Source organism: Sturnira hondurensis, unplaced genomic scaffold (assembly GCF_014824575.4).
Source record: "Sturnira hondurensis isolate 20B ecotype Veracruz unplaced genomic scaffold, ASM1482457v3 Scaffold0025050, whole genome shotgun sequence".
In the NCBI taxonomy this organism is placed as follows: Eukaryota; Metazoa; Chordata; class Mammalia; order Chiroptera; family Phyllostomidae; genus Sturnira; species Sturnira hondurensis.
Window position 1 is genome coordinate 54,885 of NW_028097681.1, and position 10,960 is coordinate 65,844.

Sequence of the window (10,960 nt, forward strand, 5' to 3'; positions counted from 1 at the left end):
CTTTTAATTGAGTTATCTGAAATTAATTTAAAAGACAGACTCATCTGAAGTGATGTTAAAATATCAGAATAAGTGCCAAAAATAAGAAGCAGCAGACACCCCAACTGATGTGGCTCAGAGGTTGGGCACCATCCTGCAAAGCCATGTTGCTGGTTCAATTCCCAGTCAGGGCACATGCCTGTGTTACAGGTTTGGTCCCTGGTCAGGGTACATACGAGGGACAACCAATTAATGTTTCTCCCCCACATTGATGTTTCCCTTTCTCCCTCCCTTTCCCTTCCTCTAAAACATAAATAAATAAAGTCTTTTAAAAATAAGAAGTAGCATTTTATTATAATTATCCTCAGTTCTGTTCACACAAATTACTATGTTGGCTAGCTAATGCCGCATAACAAGCCATTATAAAATAAAATGGTTTAACGTATGTCCTTACTAAGAAATGAAATAGTGTGGTGAGGAGTTGTTCTGAGCCCTGTGTGATCTCAGCTGTCAGTCTCTATATTGTTCCTCTCAGATTCATCCATGATTCTGGACAAGTTCTAGAGATCTGCTGGGCAGCTTGGTTAACACTACAGTATCATACACTGTAAAACTTGTTGAGAGGGATGATCTCATTTTTAACATTTTACCACCAACAAAGGAACACAAGGCAAATTTAGGAGGTGTTGGATATGTCTACTACCTTGATAGTGGTGATGATATCACAGGTGTTTACCTATGTCCAAACCCATAAAATTACATACATTAAGAATGTATAGTTTTATAGAGCATTTTTTTTAAAGCCAATTACTCCCATTCTCTGTGACATCCAAAGTGGCTGGAGAAAACCACACACCCACACCAACAAGGATCTCCATAAGTGGATGACCACAAACCCTCAGTGAGATGGTCCCCCTTTTCTGCAGTTTCACTATTTGTGGGTTTAGTTACCTATGGTCAATCACGGCCCAAAGATATTAAATAGCCTGACTTCCGCCAAGATGGAAGTGTAGGTGGAAACACTGTGCCTTCTCCCACAACCAAGTTTAAAGACAACAAAGTTTTAGTAACAAAAATGCAGCCAAAACACAGAAAATTGAACTATATGTAAGTCCGACAACAACAAACCATTCAAGCCAGACTGGTAAGAGGGGCAGATCCAGCAGTGGAGCAGGGTTGGGCAGGAAAGATCCCCCAACCCAGGCATGTAAGCAGCTATGGGTGGATCCCAGGTGTGGGGTAGCAACAGGTGGACCCAGTGAGGGCGCAAAGTGGCAGGCTGACCACAGTCACACATTCACGCGCAGATAAACCAGGGTAGGAGCAAGTAGTGGGATGTACCGCAGAGGTCCCAGTGGCAGGAAGTAGCAGAGGGGACTGCCATTGCCCCTCTTTGACCCTGCCCCCACATACAGCATCACAACCCAGTGACTGAGTTGCCCCACCCTGGTGAACAACTAGGACTCTGCTCCTCGTATGTAACCGGAACAAACAGACTAAAATATGGCTCAAGAACTCAAATCCCCAGAGCCGATAACTCTAAGCAACCAAGAAATAGCCAAACTCTCAGATGCACAGTTCAAAACAATGGTGATCAGGATGCTCACAGAACTGGTTGATTTTAGTCACAAATTAGAGGAACAAATGAAGGCTAAACTAATTGAAATGAAGGGAAATGCACAGGAAACCAATAGTGATGGAAAGGAAACTGAGATTCAAATCAAGGGAGTGGACCAGAAGGAAGAAAAAAATGACCAAACAGAAAAGAATGAAGAAACAAGAATTCAAAAAACTGATGAGAGGCTTAGGAACCTCCAGGATATCTTTAAACATTCCAACATCCGAATTACAGGGGTACCAGAAGGGGAAGAGGAACAGCCACAAGTGGAAAACTTATTTGAACAAATAATAAAGGAGAACTTCCCCAGTCTGGCAAAGGAAATAGACTTCCAGGAATTCCATGAAGCTCAGAGAGTCCCAAAGAAGTTGGACCCAAGAAGGAACACACCAAGGCACATTATAATTACATTAGCCAAGATGAAAATGAAGGAGAGAATCCTAGAAGCAGCAAGAGATAAGGGGACAGTCACCTACAAAGGAGTTCCCATCTGACTGTCAACAGATTTCTCAAAAGAGACCTTACAGGCAACAAGGGGCTGAAGACAAGTATTCTAAGTCATGAAATCCAAAGACCTACAACCAAGATTGCTCTATCCAGCAAAGCTTTCATTTAGAATGGAAGGACAAAGTGCTTCTCAGATAAGATAAAATTCAAGGGGTTCATCATCACCAAGCCCTTATTATATGACATGTTACAGGGACTTATCTAAGAAAAAGAAGATAAATGTGAACAGTGAAAGGACAGCAAACTCACAGTTATTAACAACCACACCTAAAACAAAAGCAAACTAAGAGGACAGCTGGATCAGGAGCAGAACCATAGAAATGAAGAACACATGGAGGGTTAGCAACAGGGGAGTGGGAGGAGGAGAAGGGGGGAGAAGGTACAGAAAATAAGTAGCGTAGATGGTAGGTAGAAAATAGATAAGGAGGAGGGCAAGGATAGTAGAGGAAATATAGAATCTAAAGAACTTGAGACACGTGGTCATAAACTAAAGGAGGGGGAATGGTGGGGGAGGGGGTGTGCAGGGTGGAGGGGAATGAAGGGGGGGAATAGAACAACTGTAATGGCATAATCAATAAAATACATTTTAAAAAAGATATCAAATAGCAAATTCCACAAATAGACAATTCCTGAGTTTTAAATCATGCTCCATTCTGACTAGTGTGATTAGATCTTGTGCCATCCCATTCGATCCTCCCCAGGATGTGAACCATCTCTTTGTCCAGCGTCTCCAGGCTGTAGACGCTCCCTGACCTTTTGTCACTTAGTATCGATCTTGGTGATCAAACTCACTGTTGTGCTATCACAGTGCTTGTGTTCAAGTCACCCTTACTTTACTTAACAATGGTCCAAAGCCATTCGCATAACTTATTACAGTATTCCATTATAAATGTTTTATTTTATTTTTAGTTATTGTTGTTCATCTGTTACTGTGCTAATTTATAAATTACATTTTATTTAAGTATGTATGTGTGTGAAAAAACACAAGACATGTAATACTTGGTGCTGCCCTTCTAGTTGAAAAGGTGTCATCCTGTTGATGACCTTTTCAGGATGAAAATAGTCCCTCAAAGAGGAAACCCTAAGTATTCTACTGTTCTTAAGTTTTGTAAATGTTTTAATAATGTATAACTTGGGCTATAAAAATAAGTCCCCTGTGATGGAGGTGTAGGTAGACAAACTGTGCCTCTTTGCACAACCAAAAGAAAGACAAGAACAAATTTAAAAACAGAGGACATCCATCAAGATGGAGGCATAGGTGGAAACACTGTGCCTTCTCCCACAACCAAGTTTGAATACAACAAAGGTTTGGAGAACAAAGACACAGCCAAAGAACAGAAAATTGAATTATATGGGTCTGACTACAACTAACCGTTCAACCGGGACAGTAAGAGGGGCTGAGTCAGCAGCGAAGCAGAGTTGGGCAGAACAGATCCCCCGACCTAGGCGAGCAAGTGGCCCAGACCCAGTCAGGGTGTGGGGCAGACTGACTGCGGTCGCACATTCGCGCACAGTGAGACGGACCAAGCAGGCCCCAGGGGGCTAGGGCTGACGGTGGTGGCACACTCGCGTGCAGTGGGACAAAACGCGTAGGCACCAGTGAGGGTGGCAGCTGGGGCACCTGTGGGGGCTGCAGCGGGAGGCGGCAGACAGGACGCCATTGTTCCTTGTTGACCCTGCCCCCACATACAGCATCACAACCCAGTGACTGAGTTGCCCCACCCTGGTGAACACCTAGGGCTCCGATCATGCTACGTAACAGGCACGAACAGCCCAAAAGATGGTGCAGGAACTCAAAGTCCCAGAGCCTATAACTCTCAGCAACCCAGAAATTGCCAGCCTCTCAGAAGCACAGTTCAAGACACTGTTTATCAGGATGCTCACAGAACTGGTTGATTATAGTCACAAATTAGAGGAACATATGAAGGCTAAACTAATTGAAATGAAGGGAGATGTCCAGGAAACCAATAGCGATGGAAAGGAAACAGGGACTCAAATCAATGGAATGGACCAGAAGGAAGAACAAAACATCCAACCAGAATGGAATGAAGAAATGAGAATTCAAAAAAATGAGGAGAGGCTTAGGAACCTCCAGGACATCTTTAAACATTCCAACATCCGAATTATAGGGGTACAAGAAGGGGGAAAGAAACAGCCATGAGTGGAAAACTTATTTGAACAAATAATAAAGGAGAACTTCCCCAGTCTGGCAAAGGAAATAGACTTCCAGGAATTCCATGAAGCTCAGAGAGTCCCAAAGAAGTTGGACCCAAGGAGGAACACATCAAGGCATATCATAATTACATTAGCCCATATTAAAGATAAGGGAAGAATCTTAAAAGCAGCAAGAGAAAAGAAGATAGTTACTAACAAAGGAGTTCCCATTAGATTACTAGTTGCTTTCTTCAAGAACCTTGAAGGCAAGAAGCGGCTAGAAAGAAGTATTCCAAGGCATGAAAGGCAAGGACCTACATCCAGGATTACTCTACCCAGCAAAGCTATCATTTTGAATGGAAGGGAAGATAAAGTGCTTCCCAGATAAGGTCAAGTTAAAGAAGTTTATCATCATCCAGCCCTTATTATATGAAATGTTAAAGAGACTTATCTAAGAAAAAGAAAACTAAAAATATGAACAGTAAAATGACAACAAACTCACAGCTATTAACAACTGAACCTGAAAACAAAAACAAAACAAACTAAGCAAACAACTAGAACAGGAACAAAATCACAGAAATGGAAATCACATGGAAAGTTATCAGTGGGAGAGTGGGACAGAAAGAGAGGCAAAAAAGGTACAGAGAATAAGTAGCATAGATGGTAGGTAGAAAATAGACAGGGGGAGGTTAGGAATAGTATAGGAAATGTAGAAGCCAAGGAACTTATATGTATGACCCTTGGACATGAACTAAATGAGGAGAATGCGGGTGGGAGGGGGTGTACAGGGAGGAGGGAAATAAAGAGGGGGGAGATGGCACAACTGTAATAGCAAAATCAATAAACTATATTTAAAATAAACAAAAAGTAAAAACAAAAAAATAAGTCTTCTGTGAATTGACAAAGGTGGATGATATTCCATGGACTGAAATACTGAGGACTGCTCAATAGACTTGTTATGCCCCCCAAAAGCTATAGATACCCACAGGTTCCTGCCTACACAGTTAGCTCATTCACCTCTCGCCATCCTTCTGTCATTGCATACTTAGAAATTTTTCTAAGTGGCACCTTCAATAGTAAGAATAGAAGCTGTAGGAAAGTCATTGGAATGGTTTTGTTGGAAGTTGGATGTGGTTCAGAACCCCACCCACAGCTTGAAGGCAAGGTGCTTGGAACTCATGTGGTCTTGAAAAATATACCTGCTCTTGCCTTTGATAGACAAAGAAATTCCATCTCAGATCCTGAGGAATTCTCATAGGAGAGGACAATGGAAGTCAGACCCATAGAGAACATCATGACTAAGTGGCCCAGGGGAGGGGATACATGTAGCTGACATCAAAAATGTCCCCAAGGGCGCAAAACTAGCAGAAAGAAAAGTTCCTTTCTGTTTGGGTTCTTTCATGAGAATCAAATCGCTCAGAGACTAGAGAAACCATGGAACAATTAATTGAATGAGGATCTGTGAGAATTCAAGCTCTAAGGCCCCAGAAACAGTAAATATGTCCCTTATTCCACCTACAGATCAAAGGAAGGAGGGAGTTCAACTGAAGCTCGCTCCACACCCTTCCTTGCAGCTGAGTTGAATATCTATCACCCAGAGAAGAAAGGACCAAGGGAACCTGAGGTTCAGCAGTGTCATCAGGGTACCTGCTTGGGGAAGCAGGTATGGAGGCAGGGAGAGCCCTTAAAGGATGAACTGTGATGGTACAAATGAGGATAACACAATGGCGAGAATCCCTTTACTTAAAACATTCTACACAATTCAATTCCTGTGTATCTCTCTATTTCTCTTCCTCCCAGTTTCCTTCCTCTTTCTTTTGGAACCCAATTCTGAGGATTTCACACTTTCCTAATGGAAATTGACCTTCTCTCAATTCCCAACATCTAACAGGAGTTTCATACCCAGCCACCTTAGCCATATTTTTAGGAGCCAAAAGTTTCTCTGTTCTCTTCTCTCAAAGATGCACCCATATTTTTCTCTACAAAAGCTTATTCAGTCATTTGTTCACTCATTCATTCAAACAAGGAACAGTCCCTTTGAATTCCACCTTATTAGCACTTACAAGTTCATTCATGCCTCTTGTGATACTAAGCTACTCAATGTTTCTGTACCTTAGTTTCCACATTTGTAAAATGAAGATGATGATAGTACCCTCCTCCTAAGAATAATATGAGAATTAAATTAAAAGAGATAAAGAATGGGAAGTTTATTAATTGTCTGCATGGGAAGTTGATTGTCTCCTTTACCTAGTGAGCACCTATAAATGTTAATTATCATCACTGCATTATTGTAAGCACATATTTATTGTTAAGTCAAAAAAGAGTGATAATAATAAAATAAGCCAAGATATATAAAATATGGTGCAAGTGCTCAGCATGTGGAGGCTCTCAAGAAACTAGCTAATTCAGTAAATGTATCACTTTCATTTTTGTATATTTGGAAGTTTCCAATCCCTGTTCCAAGATATTTATATTTTTTAATATTTGAAGTAATTGTAACCTACTTTCTAAGAGATTTAACAAGATGTAAACACTACTGGTTTTTTTCTCTTGCACCTGTTTTTTTGTTAATTTTATTTTTGAATAATTTTAGATTTACAGAAAAATTATAATGAGAGTACAGAGAATTCCAGTAGTGATGAAATGTTTTGTAACCACACAAGCAATGGTTGCAAAGCACTCTGAAAATACTATATGCCACTAAATGCCACTTTTTAAATTGTTGTTCAAGTACAGTCGTCTCCATTTTCCCTCCACCACCTCACCACCCCAGCTATGCCCTCCCCACTCCCCACCCTTGATCCTACCCCTCTTTGGTTTTGTCCACGTGTCCTTTGTACATGTTCCTGAAAACCCTTCCCCCTTTCCCTCCATTATCCCCTCCCAACTCCCCTCTGGTTAATGCCAGTTTGTTTTTAATTTCAATGTCCTCGGTTTCATTTTGCTTGCTTGTTTGCTTTGTTGATTAGGTTCCACTTAGAGGTGAGATCATGTAGTATTTGTTTTTCATCGCCTGGCTTATTTCATTCAGCATAATTCTCTTTGGTTCCATCCATAGTGTCCTAAATGATAAGAGCTCTTTCTTTCTTTCTTTCTGCTGTGTAATATTCCATTGTGTAAATGTACCACAGTTGTTTTTTAAAATATATTTTATGGATTATGCCATTATAGTTGTCCCATTCCCCACCTTCATTCCCCTCCTCCCTGCAGTAAATGAATGGATCCAAAAACTATGGTACATATACACAATGGAATTCTATGCAGCACAAAGAAAGAAGGAGCTCCTACTTTTTGCAACAGCATCAATAGAACTGGAAAGCATTATGCTGAGTGAAATAAGCCAGGTGGTTAAAGACAAATACCATATATTTCACCTTTAACAGGAACCTAAACAACAAAACAAACAAGCAAGCAGAATAAAACCAAAGACAATGAAATAGAGAAAAGGCAGACAGGGACCAGAGGGGAGAGGAGAGGAAATTTCAGAAGAAAAGGGGAAGGATTCACAGGAACAAGTATAAAAGACACATGGAGAAAAACTAAGGGGGGTAGAAATGAAAGGGAGGTGGAGAGCACTGGGGGTGGGTGGGCTGGAAGTAAAAGACAGAAAACTGTAGTTGAACAATAATTAAATAAAATATATTTAAAAAGAGTATGCCATTACAGTTGTCCCATTTCCCCCCTTCATTCCCCCCCACCCTGCACACCCCTTCCCACCCACATTTCCCCCCTTTAGTTCAAGTCCATGAGCCATAAGGTCTTTAGCTTCTCCATTTTCACACTACTCTTGCCCTCCTCCTGTCTATTTTCTACCTACCGTCTATGCTACTTATTCTCTGTACCCTTCCCCCCCCTCCTCCCACTCCCCTGTTGCTGACCCTCCATGTGATCTCCATTTCTGTGGTTCTGTACCTGTTCTAGTTGTTTGCTTAGTTTCCTTTTGTTTTAGTAGTGGTTGCTAATAACTGTGAGTTTTCTGTCTTTTTATTGTTCACATTTTTCATCTTTTTTTCTAGATAAATCCCTTTAATATTTTGTGTAATAATAGCTTGGTGATGATGAACTCCTTGAACTTGACCTTATCTGAGAAGTGCTTTATCTGCCCTTCCATTCTATAGGAAAACTTTGCTGGATAGAGAAATCTTGGATGTAGGTCCTTGCCTTTCATGATTTGGAATACTTCTTTTCAGCCCCTTCTTGTTTGTAAGGTCTCTTTTGAGAAATCAGCTGACAGTCTGGTGGGATCTTCCTTGTAGGTGACTGTCTTATCTCTTGCTGCTTCTAGAATTTTCTTCATTTTAATCTTCAGTAAGGTAATCATGATGTACCTTGGTGTGTTCCTCCCTGGGTCAACTTTCTTTGGGACTCTCTGAGCTTCCTAGACTTCCTGGAAGTCTATTTCCTTTGCCAGATTGGGGAAGTTCCCCTTCATTATCTGTTCAAATAAGTTTTCCACTTGTTGCTGTTCCTCTTCTTCTTCTTGGACCCCTATAATTCAGATGTTGGAACATTTAAAGATGCATTAGAGGTTCCTAAGCCTCTTCTCATTTTTTTGAATTCTTGTTTCTTCATTCTTTTTTTGTTTGTTTCTTTCTTTCTTCTGGTCCACTTGATTGATTTGAGTCCCAGTTTCCTTTCCATCAATATTGGTACCCTGTGCATTTTGCTTCATTACACTTAGTTAGCCTTCATTTTTTCAGCTAATTTGAGACCAAAGTCAACAAATTCTGTGAGCATCCTGATCACCAGTGCTTTGAACCATGCATCTGACATGTTGGCTATCTCTTGGTCGCTTAAAAGTATTGGCTCTGGAGCTTTGATCTGTTCTGTTTGAGCCATATTTTCTTTTTTTTAATTTGGTCTGGTTGTGCCTGTTACATATGAGGGGCAGAGCCTTAGGTGTTCACCAGGGCAAGGCCAACCAATTGCTGGGTTGTCATGCTGTATGTGGGGGCAAGGTCAGAAAAGTAACAAGGGTGCTTGCTCCCCTCTCTCTTGAATTTCAGTCCCCTCTGCTGCTTCCCACAAGAAAATTGGGCCCTTCTTGTGCTGGTTCTTGGATGGTTGGCTTGTGTACGTTATAGGACCCTATGAATTTCTCCAATGAACTCTCCTGTGAGGCTGGGAGTCTGTTCCAGCACATTTTCAATCAGTGCTTTTAGGCTTTATTTCAATTTCCTGGGCCCCTGGGTTGCTCGGTCTGTCTCCCTGCTGATTTTTGCCTAGATTATCTGGACATAAATGTGTGACCACGGTCAGCCAACGACCCTGTGCCCTCTGCTTGTTTCCTTCTGGCACCCGGGGTCTGCTAGCCCTGGCTGCCTGCACTCCTGGGTTTGGCAGCCACCGCCTTTTCCTGCTGGCATTACTCTTCACCAGCCACTGACTCTGCCCCTCTTACCTGTCTGGATGGATGGTTGTCAGACTTCCATACATTTCAATATTCTATCTGTTCTGGTTGTGTTTTTGTTTCTAAATCTCTGTTGTCCTTAATTTTGGTTGTGCGAGGAGGCACAGTATTTCCATCTATGCCTCCATCTTGGCTGATAGTTCCAACCCCTCCTTTTTGAGCTGTTCCTCTCCATGTACCTGATCACTGTGTTGGGAAATCTGCTCATCATGCTAGCTGTCCGCTCAGACTCCCACCTCCACGCACCCATGTACTTCTTCCTCTCCAACCTATCCTTGGTAGACATCTGTTTCACCTCCACCACCATCCCAAAAATGCTGCTGAACATCCAGACAGAACAAAGCCATCACCTATTCAGGCTGCATCACCCAGATGTATTTCTTCCTATGCTTTGCAGGATTGGACAACTTTCTCCCAACTGTGATGTCCTATGACTGGTTAGTGGCCACCTCTCACTCTCTGCACTACACAGTCATCATGACCCCCAGCTCTGTAAACTCCTGGTTCTGGAGTCCTGGGTCATGAATGCCCTGAATTCCTTGCTACAATGCTTGAAGGTGTTGCACTTGTCCTTCTGTCCAGGCTTGAGTACCCCTCATTTTTGTGTGAAATCGAACAGATAGTCCAACTAGCCTGTTCTGATTCCTTTGTTAATGACATAGTGATATATTTTTCAGTTGGGCTGCTAGGTGGTGGTGCCCTGGCTGGAATCCTTTGCTCTTACTCTAAGATAGTGTCCTCCATACAAGTAATCCCATCAGAGCCGGAGAAGCATAAAACATTTTCTACCTGCGAATCTCACCCCTCAGTTCTCTCCTAATTTTATGGTACATACCTAGGAGTGTGTCTCAACTCTTCTGGTACTCACAGCTCACATTCAAGGGCAGTTGCCTCAGTGATCTACACTATGGTCACACCCATACTGAACCCCTTCATCTACAGTTTCAGGAACAGAGACATAAAGGTGGCTTGGAGAATATTATTCGGGGTGGCAGCTATAAAAGGACCATTTGTCCTAGGACTGAGAAAATGCACATGATTATAGGACTCAAAGCCACAGAGCCAGATATTATGACTCTGATCAGACTGTGAAAGTAGAAAGTACTCTGTTTCTTTCCTCAGTTTTGTGTTTCTGTGATATCAACTTCTCTATAATATTTAAGTGAATCACTGTTAACTTTTCAACTTCATAATACATAGCAACTTTTTCTTTGTCATTTTTCTCCTCTCCCAAATTGATTCCCAGCCTTGGATGAAATATTTGGATGTTTTCATTTATCTATGGTGAGTAC

General features: G+C 41.7%; 1 pseudogene; it reads left to right on the top strand.

Moving 5' to 3' along the window:
- The first annotated feature begins 9,916 nt into the window (after positions 1 to 9,916).
- LOC118982145 (olfactory receptor 7A10-like) lies at positions 9,917 to 10,707 on the top strand (annotated as a pseudogene).
- Positions 10,708 to 10,960: the final 253 nt, after the last annotated feature.